At 39.2% G+C, this 20,786-nt stretch overlaps 1 protein-coding gene across 9 annotated transcripts in view; it reads left to right on the top strand.

The window, feature by feature from the left end:
* Positions 1-20,786, top strand: part of CALD1 (caldesmon 1) — a 209,596-nt gene that overhangs the window by 26,179 nt on the left and 162,631 nt on the right. Inside the window, exon 1 of one of the 9 annotated variants that reach the window (XM_075115317.1) lies at positions 3,923-4,018. The exons of the other annotated variants lie outside the window; for them this stretch is intronic. The gene's annotated coding sequence lies outside the window, so the exon portion shown is untranslated. Of the gene's footprint in view, positions 1-3,922; positions 4,019-20,786 lie in introns of those variants that run through there. 9 annotated transcript variants of the gene reach the window in all.

Raw genomic sequence — 20,786 nt, 5'->3', positions numbered from 1 at the left:
TTCTGCTGTGGCATTTATAATGCCAAGGAATTGGGAAGGTTGCAAAGAAAAGCAGCTCTTAAGGAGAATTAGTAAAGTTTGTGGTGTGTGTGGTGGGTTTTTTTTTTTCTTAATTTACGTTTGTACTCCTGAGGAAGGCTAAGAGAAAAGAAATGTGAGAAATGGTGGTGGAATTTAGCAAGAGACTGTTGAATTTGGGAGGAATGTTGAGGAAAAAATGAAGATAACATTGGATCTGCAAGTTTGGGAGAGATGGAGGGCAAAGCTGCCAGCAATGGCAGAGGGAATAGGCAGAAACAAGAAAGACAGGTGCACTTTTTAAAGAATCAGGCTGAAATAATGCTGTGTAAAAGAGGATAAGAAGGAATAAACAGAAAATGAGCAGATGATTGGAATGGTATAGTCACAGAGCTAAGATCAGTGCTAACTCTGGGCATTACTGGAGGTGACAAACTGTAACACAGATTTTGAAGGCTGTTGTATTTCTGTTTAGGTATGGTTATTTACTGTGTTGTAGCCTAGTAGTGGCAATTTTGCTAATGGTGGCACTGTTCCATCTGGTGGAAAATATATTTTTCATGTTTAACATGGACATTTCACATACCTGATGGTAAAAAGTGATTCTGAGTGGAAACCCCTCCTTGTATTTTAATGGACCAAAACCAAGTAATAACACTTTCCAGTCCTGGAAAAAAAAATAGTGCAAGACGCACATAAAGTTAGATGTGTGTTTTAATATAAATTCCCTGCCCTCTACTCCAAAAAGTTTTTGACGATTATACACACTATCTTCCTATTATCAGTCTTCTGGTAACGTAGCTTTGTGTTGTGTACTTTTCTGCAAACTCCAATTTATTGCTAGTGCGTTATACCTGCATGCTTTGGCAGGAGTGCAGGGAATCATGTTTTTTTAAGACCAGGACAGCTTTTGCCTAGTGGAACAAGTCAATAATTGAATGTCAGAATTTCCTTTGGTATTAGCTATCTGGTTATAACTTGAGTGTGGCATAGTAGGCTTGCATTGCAATATCATCTCCAGTTCCTGCTGGAGTTTGCATGCATGAGAAGTTGCAACAGATACGCTTTCAATGAGAGAAGCTGGATATCATCAGTTTTGTCTTTATATGTCCTTAGTGTAACAGAGCTGATCCTCTGTTCAGTGTTATCTGTTGCTGCATGCTCGGTGGATGTAAGCAGCTTTAAGACTTGCTATTTTCTGTGACAGATCTGGTTGTAGTTCCAGTGTTTGTGTAAGCTCAGAAAAAAATTGTTGATGATAACACTCTCCCTACAAAATTTTAGAGCTTTTTCCTTCCTTGAAAAGCACAAAAAGGTGTCCAGGCTAAAATGTTTAATTGTTCTGTATGAATCTAGCCCAGCTCAAAAGGTGGATTTTCCATCACATAAGACTCCAAAAGTAAGTTTTCAGTCAGAGTGGTTTTTGGTTAGCTTGAGGCAGGTGATCCCATCTGTAATGTAGAATTTATCGTCATCTTTGTATCTTCAGAATTTTTGCTTCCAGTCTTTACCCAAAAACTAGGAGAGGATTGACTTTTTGATGGGACTCTGCGACCTATTTTTAAATTGTTCTCTTGTGACTTGAAGATGGATTTTTAAATGAGTGCTTGTGTAGGCTTCTCTGTTCCATCTTTCGTCACCTTTTCTTGATGTCTCCCTGTAAATGTCAGGCATGTCATCAGTCCTATGACTTCATGTACCTTCCTGCAGGGCTGGTGACCTGGGATGTTCTACATGTCTGCATATATCTTGTCAACACCAGTTGTGCTTTGGACTGGGCCTGATCCTATGCAATGCAGACAGATGGCTGGGAGTGATTTCAACAAGGCACTTGTTCCATGGCATCCCTCTGCCTAAACTTGCCTTGTTTGTTTTGCCTGCTATTGGGTCTGACAATGCCAGTGTCCCAGGAACAAGGACAAGGTGAATACTAACCCTCTGTGACCATTAGTTGGAGAATGTGTTTTCAAAGGAATTTCCGGCTGCTTCAAGTTTGGTATTGCCTTGACATCCTTGCAAGACCTGTCACTCTGTTGAAACTTGCAGTATGTTTAGGTTTCTGTTTGGCCATCTTGCTGTAAAATGTCTGTTTGAGGATTTTTATCAAGATGATTCATCTTGAATTCATTGTGTTTGTCCTTCTCCATGTGGTTTCAGTAGGCCATGGCACAATGATTGGCAGGACTACCCTAGTGGTAACAGTGTGATAAGATCCATCTGAACAGCACTGCTTAGGTTTATGTGGTCACTCTTAGCATTTCACACAAAGCTTTGATGTCTCTGTGCTCTTTTTGAATCTTAGGTAGCTGCATGACTTTAACCAGTTATTACTCAGTTGTACTCTGTCAAATTCTCCTCATTCTCTTCATGTATTGCCAAGCAATACATATGACTTTGTTGCCATCTTCCAGTTTATGTAATGTGCCTAGATCTATGTATTATATTGTATTGTAATATATATTACAGCCATATCATATATCTTTCCAAGATTTGCAGTCTGGCGGAAACAGTATCGCAATGTGGATTGGTTGGTGGTTTGTTGTGTTGGGTCTAATGAATGGAGATCGATCACATTGAGAACACTACCTATAGATTGTAAGTCAGGTTTGGCAGTGCTGTCTCAGGTTGAAGTGGTGGGCAAATATTTGCTGGACCTGGAGTGACTGACTTCAGTCAAGGGGTGAAATAAAGAAAGCAGTAAGTGTAAAAGGCATGATTTCCCTCTGCTGTGGTGCTATTCAGTTCACATAGGAACTGTACTTGATGTGGACTGGAATTAAGCTTGGATTAAAATTTGGACACTAACTGCAAGCAACATGCATGGAAAAAATTAGAGAAATTAATTCCTCCTTGATAGCTGATTTCTGCAGAAATGCCTTTTGGTTGAAGTGTACTACATGCATTTTACAAAGTTCATGTACCTCTTCAGTTTATTTTAAGAGATCTGAATTTATTTGGTGTAGATTTATTTCAATTATCTAATCAGGAGCAGACACATAACTTTTTAGGCTGTCAAAGGTATTCAGGAATGTATGACAAACTTCAAAGGAATGCATAAGATCTTGCTACACATCTTACCATACATTTTTATAAAAAAGAGTTAATTAAATTTTCTCTTTCTGCCCAGAAATTACTTTTAGGCTAAATTAAGTATGTGGGGTTGTAAGGCTTTTCAGTGTTCTCTTTCTCTGCTTTAACTTCGTGACTGATTAAACAGCCAAATGCTTATCTGGATCAAAGTAGTAATAAGCAAAGGGGCATCCTTAGGCCAGTTATCAGCTGAAAACAATCTTAACTGTCATGTATCCAAGTTCTAAAGCACACACTCAACTGAATGGATTAAGCAATGGGGACTATGTGTAATACTGTTTACTTGCAATGAAAAAGCTTCCAGGGGGAAAGAAGTGCTGTTTCCTAGTACATTTTTCTGCAGGCATAGGTTTTCTGGGGAACAAAAGGAGTCCACCACCCTTGAGTTCTGCCTGGCATGACATGTGGTCCCAGTCAGATAAGACATGAGTTTCCTTGTTACAGAACAGCCTTCTTTCCTGTCTCCAAATAGGGAATGCAGCTTATTCTTGGGTTAGTTCCTGTGGAGACTTAATTTATGTTCACTCTCTGGGAGGGGAAAAAAAAAAGAGCTCAAGTTATCTGAATATAAAGCATTCAAGTATGTTTGCAGGGACAATATTTCAAGTTATTAGTCTCAGCAATTTAGATAAGAACATGTACTTTCTTATGAAAGACAAGGCACAGTGTCTTAATATTAATACCTGACAGAGTAACCCTATGTGATAAAGTACCTAGATAGCTCAACAAGGGGTAAATTAGAAATGCCTGGGAAGATATATGATGCCATTAGTAAAACACACAGATTTATATGTGACATTAACATCTCTAATGCAGCAGGAGCAGAACTGTACTACTGAAGCTGCATAAACCTTTTGCTTCCCCTCAGATCCAACAACAAAGAGATCTCAGAACAAGTGTTATCTAATGGGTAAGTACTGCCTACAATCTGGCAGACCTACAACTCCCTTCAAGTATTCCTGTGTATCCTCTGGCAAATGAGTAGCATTCAATTTTTTTGAAATCTATGGCTGATGGCCATAGATTGAGTGGCATTTTGGGTGTGATTGGACACAAGAGCTGGTTTGCCCTTTCTTGATGTTTAGGTATCTCAGTTCCTGATGGGAATGCCTATGTACACCATGGGGGAGAGTTAAGCAGAAAGGATGGCTCCAGAGGAACAGGAGTGGCCAACAGCAAGCACCAAACATAGAGGTCTTCTGATGTCCACTTCTTCTTGAGCTCTTCCACACCAGTGCCAGGAGACAGACGAATGTTAACTCTGCTAGTCGGCTTTGTGGCACGCTTCATCTCTAATGGCTGCAGGATCAGGGCGTTGATGGGGGGTGCTGCATCTTCTCTGGCTGAGCCCTTTTCTGTTTTATATCGACTGCTGCTGCTGTGAGTTACATATGTTCTTTTTGTCACATGTGGTCAGGCTCTGTTTTGCATGCCCATAGACTGGGTCAGCAGTGACGCATCCTTATCAAGCCATGGGGCAATCCTCCACCTCCTGCCAAGAGAGTGGTTTCATTGTCTTGTATTCATTATAATATAGAGAGATGTAGCCACATTTATAATCCTCCCACAGCTCTGGAGTTTGAAAATGTTCTCTTTCCTGTTGGGAATTTCTTGTTGTACAAAGTGAATTCAGTTAAGTAACAACTTGTTTTTGCAAAGATACCTTTTCTACAATGCAGAGAAGGAGTTAATGATCTAGAATTGAGCTTTCACTTGTTGAGAGCCAGTGTGAGATGGCAGTCAGTCTGTATTGTCTTAAAAGCAGAGAAGTAAGAAAATATGTCATGGTGCCTTGAGTATGGAAAATTTGAGGAATAGCTTAGTTTCCAAGTAGAGGCAGTGGGTTTCTCTTGAGCAGAACGTCAGTGTGTAATAAACTGAGGCATAATTATCTATTGAAATTGTTTTTTTTTTCCTCTTTGAATCAACTGTTCACATTTATATATAAATAGAAGTTCTGTTTTTTGAGGTAAGGCAGTATAGTTGTGATACAAGGTATTTGGTCGTTTGGGGAAGTAGGTGCTATGGTAGGTGTGCAGCATATTGAAGAGTTTTGTTGAAACCATTGGTAAATGTCACAGAAATTTGGAGATCAGAAGTTAAAGCTGACCACACCCTTTAAATCAGACAGTTTGCTAAAGCATAAAAAATTTTTTTTTAAATTTAAAAAAAGCTGCTGTTTATAATAAGTAAGAATAATCTTCTGATGTTCAAATATGGAGTCCTTTTACATTTGGTGAAATGTCATCAGTAATACATTACATGTAAAGGCACTCTTCATCTCAAAGGTCTCAAAGATCTTTACCAGCGTGAATTTTGTGCCAAACCTCATTGAAAGTCTCATTCGGATTACCCAGAAGAGACTGAGGCATAGTGAGCCTGAGGATTTTGTCTTAATTTACACATGAAATGGGAAAGGGAAAACTAGAAACCTGATTCAGGACTAGTAGGCTAGTCACATAACAAACTTCTGTGGCTTTTGGTTTGGTGGTTTGAGTGGTGGGATTTTTTTTTTTCTTCTTCCTGTCAGCTGGAAAACAACCTTAATACATGCAACTGCTGCATACAGAAAGGGTACTGAGAAGTTGACAAATATCAGAAATGCTGACTTGGCACATTTCTGATGCATTTTTCATTTTTTATGAGGAAAGTTGACCAGCAACAGCTCCATGGTGCATAACTCTTTATTGTTTAGGGGTTTGTAAGTTCCATTTTATTGTTCATGGCATAATTGTTTTTTAATCTTGTAGTCCAAAATGGAAAAAACCCTCACTTTTATGATGTGTAAGCATATATTTTCCATTTATTTTCATAACTTCCAATGTAAAGAATCCCTCCAAGGAGCTGTAGTTGGGTTAATAGAGCTGGAGTCTGAGGCTCCACAGAGCAGGGAAGTCCTTTAGCTCTGTTCCATAGCATGGATGGTCCTGGCTGCCTTACAGAAACAAAGATGTAAGGGTGTAATTTGGCAGCACTTGTTCTCAGTAGTCACAAGATGGAAGGTCTTCAGTGAGTTTTGGATCAGGTCATGAAATAGTTTGCCTATGAAACATCACAGAATCTAGGTTTAAAAATAGATTTTATTGGAGACTAAGCTTTTTATATATATTTCAAAAATCCCTTCAAATATATATGGTCAGAATAAGTGTTTGTGATTCCTTTTAAATAAAGAAATGAAACTATTCTAGTGATTTCTAAGAAAAGTGAAAGTTTGTATGTAAGAAACAGATGCTGAATTTTTGGCCCTGTTGAAATTGATGACGAAGCTTCTCTCCTATTCAGTTGTAACCCATGCTCAGGTTTGGCACTCTCACTGATTTTTGGCTGTTGACTGCTTTTAGCAATAATCTCTGGCTGTAATACACCAGCTTTCTGGATGACTAGTACCCTAGGCTACTAGATGTCTGTAAATCCTGTATGAATGTTTAGTGCATGAATGCAGAGCATTTCCATTTTGCATCCTAGTGTGCCTGATGCTTCAGATTGATTCCAATTGAATGCAGTGTCAATCAGTGCAGTAGACAGTAATTCTAATATAGAAACATTTCAGGCCTACTTATTTTGACTTGTCATTGTTGGCAGATTTGAGAACTCTGCATAAAAATTGTGACAGTTTAAGCAAAAGTCACCATTCTGCTAGAGTAAAATGGACGAGTTGAACAAAAACCTCATAAAAATTTTGACCCCACCAGAATGAGTGTGTGTGCATAATTTAAAGCTCCCAAACAGTCTGGTTAAATTCACATTTTATACTGTCACAGACAGTCATGGGATGTAAAACAATAGTCTGGCTCTTGCGATAGGTCAAAGGTCTGTTTGCTCTTTCATATTTCTCCTTACTTAATTTGGCAAGTGGACACATTTTCTGTCAAAGAGAAGAGGCCAAAACAAAGGGCAGGATTTTTTTAAAAGTTATTTTTGAAATGTCTTGATTCTTGGATGTTTGATTAGGATATTTTAGACCTGGCTGTCATTACCCAGGAAATCAAATGCTGTTACAGCAGCTTAACACAGACAGCCAAAAATCATTAAAAGCTTTTGAAAAAATTGAACTAAACATACTCAGGTTTTCTTCAGCTGCACAAAAGACAGGAATTCTGTCGGAGCTTGAATTGCAGGATCTAACCCCCTGTAAGAAGCTGGGCTGTGTGCTTCCCCCACCACCGAGTGATAAGGGGTATTTCTACTGGCAGGAAGCGACTTATTTGGTGTAAACCTAGTTAGCATTGTCAGGACCCTAATGGAAGAAGCTTCTGTGAGCTCAGGTCTGTCTGATGCTTGCAACATGGATCACTGTGTGACCCAGGAGCAACATCGTTGTATTCAAAGGGGAAGACTTTCAACAGCTCATTCATTTCCTTTTTTTATGCTGGTCCTCAAATATCAGGCTGGGTTTATTCATGACTTGTCACAGATCTGATGCTGTAGCCCCTTCCTGCATCTTAAAGCAAAGGTTGTTCCTGGAATACATTGCTCCATAGACTTTTTTTGTTCCTCAGTGTTTCTACAATGTTTTGCTTTCTTTATCTGCCATTGGCATAAAAACATGAAACTGAACAACTCTAATGAGAATTATTTTTGGGGGGAACTGACAAAACAACAATTTATTTGAGATATTACCTCAAACTCTTCTTGTCCCAAAGCAAGCGTTGTTAAAGTGAATGTCTTTGGGTGTAGGAAACTTCCTATATGCTGATGCCAGTTATCTCACTTCAGACTCCCGTAGGTCATCTTTCCCAGGTTCAGGTTATCTACCTGCAGAGAATCAACAGTTATTCTCAATAACTTTCAACTCGATGTAGCCATAAGATGTTAAATAGCTTTCTTATTATTTATTTTTAAAGACATCTTTAGAAGATACCTTCCTTCCTCAGTGTAAAATGGCATTAAGATCAAGCTGTCAGGCATTGCTTTTTCTGTGTTGATCTCAAAGTTCTTTACAAAGGAGCTTGGCATTGTTTTCGATTTTGTCAGTCTGAGGAACTGAAGCACAAAAAAGAAAAATGACTCCTGACTGGAGCTGATGCCAGCCAAGTGCTCTGTCCGCTATGTCACGCTGTGCTTTGAAGGGCACTAGTCTCACAGTCCAACTAGTATCAAAAGTGCTGCTAAAACCACTGAAATATTATTCATCAAGGAGCTGGATGGGACATGAAAATAGGAAAAAGACTTATTAAAATAGACCGTAGCATCATAGAGCCATAGAAAATGGCAAATCTTTTGACAATCCAGCAAAGGGCAGAATTAGATTAACTTTTTAAGAGATTCAAGTAATAGCATAACTTGTGCTCTGTCACACAACATTTTAGCGTGCACAAGTGAGCCAGACAACTATGTTATTTTAGCCCACATTCAACATTCCTATCAGTAAATCTGCACAAACGGCCCCATATCCATATCTTGCACAGTACTATCATTAAATCTTTTTTTTTTTTGCTACTGCCTGGGATTTCATTATGACCCATTAGTGATGTAATACTAAACCTATGGAATCTTAAATTTGTCTTAAAATTTGTGGAATAAAGTAGGCTTCTACCAAATAAAAATGCAGTGCCAACAAAAAATGTTGCATCATCTTCAGATGGCTTATTCCAATTTTTTCCCAAACAAGTTTCAATTAAAATGTCTCAAAATAAACTTGCTTCACTAGATCTGTTTTCCAATAAATGTTGTTTCTCTCTTCTTCTCTCCCTTGTTCCTGAGACACTATTTGATGGTTCATTTAAACACAAAATGTCTGTTATATGCTCCCCCCTTTTGCATGGAGAGCGTTTGAGTTGCTTCTGGTTGCTGAGGAGCCTGTCTTTGGATTTTTCTTGGAATTGTGGGATTCTGTGAGAAACCCTTTCTCACCTTTATATTCTGAGATCTCCCAATGTTTTATTAATAAGTTATGTGAACCATTATCAGTCTGAAACAGAGTGAATTTGCGTCTTTAAGAAGCCCCTCAGTTCATAAAGGAGGGTATGATTTATACTGTAGCTACTGGTAAAAATGAAAAAATCTTTGAACTCTAAAAATGTACCTTTAATTATATGTGATGTACGTGTGTGTGAGTGAGGCAGGGATGTTCCAGATCCCCTGTGAGATATTTAGCTGGCACAGAATCAAGCTTCTATCAGAAATAGGAGTAAAAATTAAAGGGAGTGCTTTAAAAGCAGCAAACCTTCAGTAGCCAAACAAGGAAAGAACTGCCTGCTTCTGTTTTTTAGCATATAGAAAGACAGGTGCATGTGTCTTTTTGGAAGTGCTACAGAAGCTGTTCTGCTGGAGTTGGTGTTTAACATTGAACCAGTGCTGGCTAGAGGTTGAAAAGCAGGATGAGGGATACTGGCAGGGGCATGGCATGCTCAGGGGCTGTTGTGATCCTGCTGACTGGGGAGACGCTGCCCCATAGGCCTTCCTTCCACTGTGCAAGGATGTGACAAAGGACAAACCGTTGGGCAAGGGAGTGTGTCCTGCATGCTCATGTGTATGCTTGGCTGCTAGGATCGATCAGGAACTATGCTTAGGAAAAATGATTCACTGCTGGCTCCCTTACCACAATGTGTGAGAATGAGCTGAGGGCCAGAGCGGTCTCAGCCAGAGTGTGAACATCCATTAATACTCCTCCTTCAGTGTGCTTGCTGCCGTATCTCCTTGTCTAGCTGTCTTCCTTGCTCTGGAGCAACAAGCTGTAAGGCTTTACCATCGGTTCGCTGCCTTATCTTGGGATGTGTTTTTATCTCTAGATGTGTGGCTTTGACAGCTTTGTGACAGTTATGCCTTTGTATTGCTGACACAACGTTCAGTCCCATCCAACTCTTTGCATGTCCTGAAGCTATGCTGGGTGCCTGCTGTCAACACAGCATTTGTTAAAATTAAGTATTTGATGAGTTCATTCCCCATTTGTAGAACTAAAATTGTCCTACTGATGCCTGTGAGATGACCTTTGTTTCAAAACCCTATCTTTTTACGAACCAAGGCTAAACTTGAGCACTGTAGCAAAGCCTCAGACTAGGCAAAAATACTAGGCTTGTATTTTATTCCTTACATGAGCACAGATTGAAACCCCACAGAATTAGGTTAAAATGAGGGGTGAAGTAAAAATTGTGTTTGATAGTATACACTACCAATGGTCAGTTTAAATGTGCAGGGAGCGCTCATGAGGTCTGCTAGTGTGTACCATAGTAGCAGTAACACCAGGGGCAGGAGCTGGAGCACAGGTGAGGTGTTCAGCATGGTGTGACTGGTGCTAGAGATCCTTCAGAGCAGATGATGCTTTAAATTCTACTCTTCTTTTGTGAGCCTTGATGACAAACTTGTCAAAAACAGCTTTGCAGATTTAAACAACAAAACTAAACAAAACCTTCCTCCCACAAACCCCTGTCTCTTCAGAGTTTTCTTTGAGCTATAAACTAACTGCTGATATTGGCTTGGTAATTGGCTGGCTGCCCAATAAAGTTGTCCCACAAAAATGTACAGAATCTCTATCTTTCAGTCTCCTGTAAAGAAAAACATGGAATAAAAATATTGGGGGAAAAACCTGTAAAATGGGACTGACTTTCTTCAGAGTTAGTGTAAGCAAGACTTAAAAGGTCCTCAAAAAGCCATTCTTTTCTAAAATATGTTTCTGCTGATGATCGATAGCAGAATCGATAGAGGCAGTAGGATAGATGGGTGGGTGGTGGGAGTTTTAACCAAAAATGGTTGATCAGAGATCTTAAGCCAGGGTTCTGCCTTACACATGCAGCATTCACACAGATGCTGTTTTTGTAGGCTGACAAAGAAACAACAAATAACCTGCGTTGTTTTTCTTCTTGTTAAATAATTGAATATTACATGTTGAGTTGTCATCAAATTATTGCTAACATTAATTGTCAGAAATTCAGCTTCACATTTGAGTTGTGAAAGGGACTAAAAGCTGTACTTTGGGCAATGTTACAGCTAACTGCTTTTTCACATCAGTGTTGAAAAATACTGTGGAAAAAATAAGTGCTACTCTAGTTCAAGTAACAAGCAAAACTGCTTTAGGTCTTTTTAAAAATGCTGTTAGAGGAGAAATTAAAGAACATATTTTGACAAGTAAGATAAAATGTAAAAGTTGTTACTTTTCTGTGGCAGGCAAAATTATTGTTTTGCCTTTTTAACTATGTCCCTTTAACCATTCATATATATATGTATATAACTTGTGAAAAAAATTATATATATTATATATCTTATGTATATATAACTTGTGAAAATATTTTTATATAATATTTTTTTATATATATACACATTTTGTGAAAAATGACATCTTAAAGGAGATTTTCAAAAGCATCTGAGAAATCTATAAGCTGCAACCTGTTACACCTTTCTGTCACATTTCTGTCTCCAGCCTGGTCAGCTGTAAGAGTTGGGAATTCACATCTGAGGATGCCTACCTTATCAAATGTTTCAGATGTGGTTGTGTATATGTGTGATTCTGCATGGTGGGTTGCTTGCTGTTAGGACATCAAAGAGGAGCTGCTGTCTGTGATGGGTGGTGGATTTAATGCCATCTGCTCAGGTGATTATAAGTGGAAGATGGTGTTCCTGGTTGCACTGCAAGATATTTTTGCTATTTGTGTCCTTTAAAACGTCTGCAGCCCAGATCCACTTGGGTTGCGATGTCTTTTGGTCTCGGGAGCTGAATAAAACCAGGCCAAGTAATCCCTGGGAGCTTCTGCAGCCAGAATTGCTGGAAAGTAGGGTAATTCAGCACATATAATGCTTTTCTCCGAATTGGTGCCATACCTGATATGGTTTTGATGGGTTGCTTTGGCTGTTGTTCACACCTCCTGCTTCAGAAGCCCTCAGCCAGGGCTCCAGAGATGTTCAGAAATCAGAGTTTGATTTCTATAGGTATTTAAACATTTGTGCCATAATGGGGGGAGTTGGTCCCCAGCACTTTAGCCAAACAAAACTTTACAGGGTATAGCACTTCATGGGTGTGGCAATGAAGTAAGTCATTTTGTTTCCTTAAGTTATAGAAAGAGTATCAAGCCCCTTCCAAGAGAATGGAAGTAGCTAACTCCCAGTGCAATCATTTTCGTTTGCTAATGCAGGCTCTACCATCTAGGTGTTCCCACTTTTAATACCACAGACCAGGCCACCCAGATTGCCTTGCGGTGAGAGACTATGGTGTCTCTATCCAATTTCTAATCGGCATGTAACATCCTGACACTATTTATTACTGGTGCAGGAAGGGATCAGTCTGTAGGCCCCTATCGTTGTGAAATGGGATGTATGTGAAGCCCTGCAGCTCATCTTCCTCAGAGCTTAGGTGTGATTCTACAGCTGTGCTCACATCACCTGGGTTGACCTGATATCAGATAAGCAGCAGTGTAACAGTGAATGATATCTCATGTCCATTCTTGTCACCAAAATTGCCTGAACCATTAAAAAGTTGTGGTCCAAGCTGATCTGTACAACCTACAGGCTCCCAGGTTTTAAGGACTAGCTCAGAAAACTTAAAAATTTTATTGTGGTGTACCATTAATTTTTATTTTGAGGAAGGGGAGAGAGAGACAATACTCGATTATTTTGCTTGACCTACAAAGAATTATGGTGCTATACCATGTTTACATAAAGCTGCTCCAGTATGCAAAAGTAACCCACGGAATCCAGCTTGCTTACTGCAGTGGTCAAGTTAAATTGAATGGAAGGAATTTCTCAAAAATATCAGACTAATGCCTTGTGATCTAAGCTGTAATATCTTTATTTTCTGAAGATTATTATTTTCCCCTTCCTACAGAGAACATAATTTCATCTTGGAAAAGAGCAATGGAAAAACATGCTTTAGTTTGCTTATAATAATGTAAATGATCTGCTTCTCTATTTAGAACTAGCTACCTCTAGCTATAAAATTATGAAAGATAATACTGACAACTTGAAGAGCAAGATAAGGTTTATATTTCCACAACTGTTTGGGTTTGGTACCCATACCTCCATTTCCCCAACCTGGTAATTAGTTGACCAATATGTACTTAAATATGATGTTGGGATGATCTACAGGAAAGATTGAAGAAAGAATAGGGTAAATCAATTGTATAACACTTCAGTTTTCTTTAGGAAAGAAGCGCAAGATAATTAAGTCTCAGCTTTTATTTAGATGTGGCATACAGAGATTGAGTATGAACCAAATAAAAGATTGTATAAAAGTAATCTAAGTTGTTGGTGTCCATTAACTTTAATATTTTGCAGGCTATATGGTATAAAACAGTATAAAAGTATATCAAAAAGTGGATAAAACAGTCCTCTACTCAAATCCTGCCTTGTCATTAGCGTTCACTCATTCATAGTCTTTCATTTCATAGATGTTTCATTATTGTTTCATTTTAGGACAGAATTCAGGTTTGGTAACTTTGAAGGCACAAATACAGACTTTATGCATGGAAAATGTCATTGCAATTAGGAAATAAATGGTGTAAAAACATATTAATTAATTTTATTTCACTGAGGAATTCTTGAAGAGCTGTGGCATAATGAATTTTTTATGTTATTTTTTTTGGCACTGTGCTTTGGACTACAGAATAATACCAGCCCATGAAAAAAAAAACCATGTCCTTGGTCAGGTATATGTGTGTGCAGGTATGTTTTGGCTCTGCCTCTGCAAATGTGTGCTTAACTTCAAGCAGGTGAGTAATTTTCTTTGGTTGGTGAAGAGCATGCTTTAGTACCTTGTGAAGATAAGCACTTAAGAATGACTTGATGTTAAGGTATCACAAGAAACAAGGCTACGTGAAAGCCTTAGAATGGAAATGTTGTTCTGATTAAGAGTAATGTCCACCTTTGACAGAGCTTTGTCTGAAATACCTCAGCAGTCAGGAGGTTACAGAATTTAATGCTGTTTAACACTATTATGTTGCACTTCTGAATTTTTATTTTCTGCATCACATGTAAATTATAGTGTATTTCTCATATGTAGGTGGGAGTGTATTTCTTTTTTTCATGACTACAGTCAGTTATGTAGGGTAAGCAGTGTAAAAGCTGAATTCCTACTTGAAAGAACTGGGTCACCTCGTGTAGCTACATGACTCCTGAACAGCATGACAGTCATTGGATTTTGTTAATGACTTGAGCACTTTTGCCTTCTATTGATGCAAGGATAGATCTAGATTTTTCTCTGGATTAGAACATTAAATTGCTGTTGATTTTAATGGGATTTTTATTGAGGCTGAGATAGTCCAGAAACCTGGACCTCTGCAATGCTCAGAGTGAATCTGTATTCCTTTCACCAGATTTCCTGGATTTGGCAAACATCAGAAAAAGTAGATGTCTTCAGACTGCAATGCAGTCTTAGGAAGGTCCAGAGTAGTGTTTTCTCTAGGAACTGCCACCTCAGCTGGACAGAGCTGTGATTTTCCATCTTGGTAGTTCTTGGGCCAGCAAAGGTGTTTCTTGTACCATGTTGTTTTAGAAAAACATGTTGCGTTTAACCATGCTGGAGCACAGCACTGTATGTGTTGTGGAGACTGGCTCCTGCATCTTCTCATCGCATGCTGTCTGCATAAGACCTCATTTGGCAGGCGGTATAAAATTAAAAGCCTCAAAGTTCCCTAAGGTAAGCAGGGCCCTCCCAACACTACTGCTTAGGGATTTAAAAGAAATGCACAAATATGAGGTGTCATTTGCAAAAGCATTATATATTTTTCCAGAGCTTTTTCAAATCTCCTGCTCAAGCCAGTTAGTCTAATGAATACTCTTAAACACTTCTGTGGATTGTGTTGATTGGGTAGAGAACAGGGAAGGTAAACTATGTATTTGGCTAACTGAAGTCTGATTGTGAAGGCAGGTCATTTTTGAGACATATTCTTCAGCTGGTTTAACAGACAAATAAAATTTCTCTGGACCTTGTGATACCAGTGTTTTGTCTTTTGAGCATACAGACATTTGGAAGTTTTGTCTTTCCACTGCCTCTGTAGACGAAAGGGGATGGGAGCCACCAGAGCCCCTGAGCAGCTTCCCAGTTAGCTTATGTTACTCCAAGTGGGGTATCTGAGTCTTTCTCCCAGGAACTCCCTTCAGTTCTCCTGCTGAGGTGTTGCCCAGGGGTAATTTCCAGTCTCACGGCATAGTGCCCGAGCTGTTATCGTTTATCCTGGCTGTTACTTGGAGGTGGCTGTTCTATCACTGTAACAGTCACAAAGTAGCTAAGTACATGCAAAGGCAGACAAACAACGTGTCACTGAAAACTCTGTAAATGCACTCCAGCAGCTATGCAGAAATAGCCAAATGTTTTTTGCATCTTTGATTGGAGGCAGCCAACAATCAAGGAACCATGCTGGTCTGCAGCCAAAACAAATAGGGAATTCCCTTAGATATTTTTTTTGTGAAGTGAATCATGGGGGCATAATTGGGTTTGGCTCCATATTCATTGGTGCAGTTTGGCTATTAAAATTCTCAGTTCTGTGCTGATGCTTCCCAGGCTGTTCTCAGGTTTGCATTACACTGTGATTCAGTTATGGTCTGAGCAGCAGGGTCAGGTGAATAGAACAGTTTTCCCTGCAAGTGGAAGCAACTCTTTTCCTTAATGGGACTTTGGATGCATATTGCAGTTTGCCCTTTCTTGCTTGGGATTTTCTTCCTCATGGAGGAGTTACTGGAAAAAGAAAAGGAGCTGCAAGTCAGCTTAGTAGTGCAATAGTACCTAGCAATTGCAGTAAGGATCGAGATCTGGTCTGCTTTCTAGATCATCCTTACTGTAAAGTTTTTCTGCCTTTGGTGCCCTCTTCATTCCCACCCATAAACACTCTGCCTTTCCAGTGCCTGTTTGGTAACTGTTTGGTTACTCAAAGAATCCCTTGGGAGCTGAAGAGGCAGCATCTTCCAGGCTCAGGGTCACCATAACTGGTGAGATATGTTATTAATGCATATATATATACATATTCCACACACCACCCCCCTGGAGGTATTTTCTCTTCAGTTGAGACAATTGCTATCATGAATAGCACTTTAATGTTAGCTTAGTTTCCTTTGAAACTCAAGATCTGGTATGAAAAGAGGGCATTCTGGGTGATTAGTATTCAGCCTAATTTAACACATTGGGAAGATGGTAGTACTTGATTGAACTGACTACCAGAAACTGCTTGGGTATCTGGGAGTGTTCCACCTTGATGTTTCCTTTTGTTAGTGTGTTGTGTGTTAAGGATTATAAGTATGTGCACAGTAATCTATCTCTCTGAAACACTGTAGAAATTCTTCCACATTGTGGCTCCTGTGGTCCCTGAACATGACATGAATGGGAAGGGAGCATTTCTTCCCTTAAGAAGGCCTAACTCTTATTTGTCTTTGTCATTAAACCTACATGCAGTCATCTTTGCACCCACACATCAGTTGTACGCATAGGGTACAGACAGAGGTAGTCATTTCAGCTCAATAGCCATACTAGTCTTTCTCCTAATGAAAGGTTATGAGTATGGAGACTATTATGTGTCATTAAGATAATAATGTTGCTGAATATGTTAGCAAACTCTATTCCCTAGGTGTTCTGGTTTTAGTTTGATAGGGACATGTAAAACAATTCAGCTTGCCAGGTGGGAGGAAATTTGCCTTTTAAAAGATTTTTGCTTAAGCACTTGATAGGAGTCTTGCTAAGAAACGATAATAATAAAAAAATGTTCCCAGGCTACACTTTTTTTATAATTGCTGTTTAACACAAATTGCTCCAAGTGAGGGAGCTCCATCATTCTGACTACACAGGTGAAGGTTATGATGTCATGTGTAGCAAATTCACTGATCCAAAAGTATAAGACATTTGTGTAAAAGAGTAATTCAATATGGAGTTATGGCAGTGAAGACTAAGGAAAACAGTTAAAAGGGACTTAAAACTTAAGTGAAGAAGCCAACCTCAATAAGGAAGTGAGGAATGGACGTGCCTTGAATGGTTACCCTGTTTGTTGAACACCTCTCTGAAATGACTGGCCATTGTCAAGAGCTGTATCTTGGATGAGGGATATCACAGATCTGATCTTGACTTTTCCCATGAGGGTAATATTTTGTGAGTGACCCAAGAAGACATGGTCATATACATGGCAGAATGATGGCTGTTGTGTCTGCATTGACTCTTAGTGAGTGAATAGCAGATAAAGGCTTGCCTTTGAGTCATGTTGCCTGTCTTGTACCATTTTTCTAGCCCGCCTTTTATGATGACTGGTGTTCATCTGGCTGATCCAAAAGTCCCAAGCAGGGCAGAGTCCTAAGTCTCCACTGAGTTTATGTGGTCAGCTGCTCTTCTGGGCTGTGGCTGTCACAGCTTGGGTCAGGAGATGAGGGAAAGGAGAGGCAGGGTGAGCTGGGTTAAAGCCAAGAGTAACAGAAACCTAAAAGTGATAGTTTGTTGGACATTATAGTCTCCCAAACACTTATTTTTTTTTATTTACATGTAGAAGCATAAAGGCTCCAGTTTCAGTCCTTGGGAATAATTAATCCTTAAGCAGTGGAAAACAATGCAATATGCAATTGGTGAGTTGCCCTGACAAAGGCTTGCCAGAGTAAAATTATTTTTTTGAGGCTGTTAACTATGCTGACTGACAGAGAGTTGGTTAATTCTGTAAGGATAATGTTTTGGGCAAATTTCCAGCCTCTAAATGCCTGCAGGCAGAGTTGTCCATATTTGTGGTATATTTGAAGTCTAGTGTTCCTCCTTTGGGCCATATATTTTAAGATGAAATTTTAATGGAAGGAAACATTGTTGCAGAGTAACAGCCTTCTCTGAAGAACTTTCCAAAGAAATGTTAAGGCCAAAGGTCTTGTTTTTTCAGGGCAAGAGATGTGAATCCTCTAATATTTACTCAGTTAAAAATAGTGATGGGTAAGGCTGTAAGGATGGATTCCTGGGAGATTGTATCAGGGTGGTTATTCCCCAAACTGAGCAAAGGCAACGGTTGTCTTCAATTGTTGCATCTTCTTTGGCACAGAGAACAGCATTATCATGAAACAGATAGCAAATAACAAATTTGTGAGTTTTTTCATTCCTCTGCTTAGGTACGTTTTATTTCTCTTCAGTACCAAAAAGAACAAAAATGTGTCTTATTTCTAATAAGAGATGGCAGTTTGACACTTGGGGAAAATCTTCATTGTAAATGTTTTGGTTCTCCAGCCATGGCAGCAGTGGTGAAGATTATATTAGCATTAGGACTGTGCAGATGGTAGGAGACAGTGCAACCGGCTGGGGGGAAGCTCTTAACTGGGATGGAGGAGGTGCTGCTGTTGAATGACCAACTGGGCTTGGGCAGGTAACTGCATTATCATAGAATAATTAAGGTTGGAAAAGACCTCTAAGGTCATCAAGTCTATTTATCCATGCCTCTCTTCCACCATCTGTAAACAGAAAGGAAGATTATTACTTTTCTTTGAGAGCTGCTGTTTGAAAATGTTGTTACTTTCAACTGAAAACAAAAATGCACTAATATCATTGCTAATAAATAGATGAATGTTTGCTAATTCAATTAACAGATTAGATTGCCTCCCACAGTCAAATTCAGACTCTTACAGTGCAGGTCTTCTAAAGCTCAGCATGCAATTTATGCATCGCCAAAAGAGTTATCATGAAACCCAAGTGATGCATTGGCCTTGCTAAAGAGGCTGAAGGCCAGAGCCTTAATAATGCGTTGATACTTCCAGAGTTACAACATTAAAGGTGTGTTCATAGACTCATGGGTCTGTCTGGAACCACAGGGCAGTCCTGGTGCATGTGAGGCATCTGTCTTGTTCGTATGCATCACCAGAAAAATAGCACCTAGATGTAAAATTTTAGAAAATAAGAAAATGCACAGCATTAATTCTTATAAAAGGAATGCAGTTGCTGGCTTGCTTTCCAATTTTCTATATCAAGAATTAATGTATGGTAACTAAACTGAATGGAAAATGTGTTTGGTAGTAAAGTGTTGTGTGCTATCCACACCCAGAAAATTATAATTAATACCCAGTACTCAACAACAACAAAAAATCGCAGGGATTAAATGACAGAATTGCGGCTTTTTTGGTGGTATTTGGTACTATCATATATGCTAAAGGCACTCCAACCAAGGTCATGTGGCCGTAATGGAATTTGATGTACAATTAGTTTTAGGGATCAGCCTGTGCCTTACTAATATAATCCATAAAAGACTTCCAAACATCCTGAAACCTGTCATTTCTGTTTCCAAGTTCATATATGATCTCATAGGAAATGATATGCGAGAGGCCACCTAACTTTTCTGCATAATCAAGGTAGCACTGTTAATGCCTTAAGTGACTTGTTTCACTGATATAAGCTCAACGATCCACTTTTCCTCGGTCGCCAAATCCCTGTTATCAGACTTCCCAATGATTTCAGTGGCATTAGGTTACAGAGTGAGAGGACTGAAGTGTGACTTAACGACTGGCTTTGATAATGTCATCCATTTGCTTTGTCACCCTTTTTTGTCTTAACTATTTTAAAAATGCTAAATCGCTTTCTGCCTAGTGAAATTTGGAAGACGGAAATGCAAATACATAACATGAGTGGGCAAGGTTTATTTTGCAGTGGGCTGAGGGGCATATAATCAATTTGTGCCTTGCCAAGTTTCATAAATGATAGTAGTATCAAGCCAGACAGTGAGGAAAATACATGCCCTGCATATAGATATGATACTGTAAAACCTCTCATGTGTACATTAGCAGTAGATATAGAAAGTGTGTTCTCATATTTGAAAGAAGCCCTTTGAAACCTCTACTTTCTGGGATGTTTACAGAAATGCAGAGTGCCTCATGCCGTGCATGTTCTTTTATATCGTTGGGATACCCAGGATTTCCTTACTATATCTAGCCCGAGAAGGGAAACACTCCAATGAACTTCTATCTCTGAAATCCTTGTATGGCAGCTAGTGTTAATATTCATTGGCAGGGGAGAGAGAACAAAAACCATTTGGGTTTTGTAACTGTGCAGAAGTACAATTATGGTCTAGTTCATGTGACTAGGTGGTAACTGCACCAAACTGAAATTACTCTGAGCCTAAGCAGAGGGCTCTGTGGCACTCTGCTTACTGCAGAGTTGTCAAGTTTGGCACTCAGCTCTGGGCTCCAGTCAAACATTTTCTTAACCATATTAGGTTATATGGAAATCGGCCAAACAGCAATAGGCTTTTGATGTACTTATTGTTTGTGCTCCTATTTTATGGAGTAGACAGCTAGTGCTTTTCTTAAGAACTAGTAGGTTTAATAAAATAAGACAAATAGAACCCTTTAAAAATTGTCATTAAAGTTTGGTAACAAAAAAGAGCATTTCCCAAGACAAAGGAACGCAAAGTTGACATTGTTATAACACAAGTTTGTGGTTTCCTTGTGCTTTTTATCTATAGACCTTGATCACTCTGTAAATCAGGTCCTAGTCATTAAATATTATGCTGTTATTCAGGTGAAAAACCAGGAGTGCAGTGAGTCTGACTGGCTAAGGCCCAAGCATGCCTGTTCCCTTTGGCAGACTCATCCAAAGCATGATATCCCCCAGCAGAGGGGCAAGGTGAACAAGTGGTTTGCTGACTCTCTAAACTGTTACAACAAGGTTTGCTTGAGTTTGGAAGATGGAGCCATTTGTGTCCTGATGGACTGTCAACAAGGACCACTTATGTGCCTGTCCCTGTTTTCCTGGAGAAAACAAAGAGGAGAAACAGAAAATACTAAATATTGAGTTGTTGAGTTCCCTCATAATGGCAAAT

The sequence above is a fragment of the Phalacrocorax aristotelis genome, chromosome 1, assembly GCF_949628215.1.
Source record: "Phalacrocorax aristotelis chromosome 1, bGulAri2.1, whole genome shotgun sequence".
In the NCBI taxonomy this organism is placed as follows: domain Eukaryota; kingdom Metazoa; phylum Chordata; class Aves; order Suliformes; family Phalacrocoracidae; genus Phalacrocorax; species Phalacrocorax aristotelis.
Note: the sequence above shows the minus strand (reverse complement) of the source record. Positions and strands in the feature narration are given on the sequence as shown.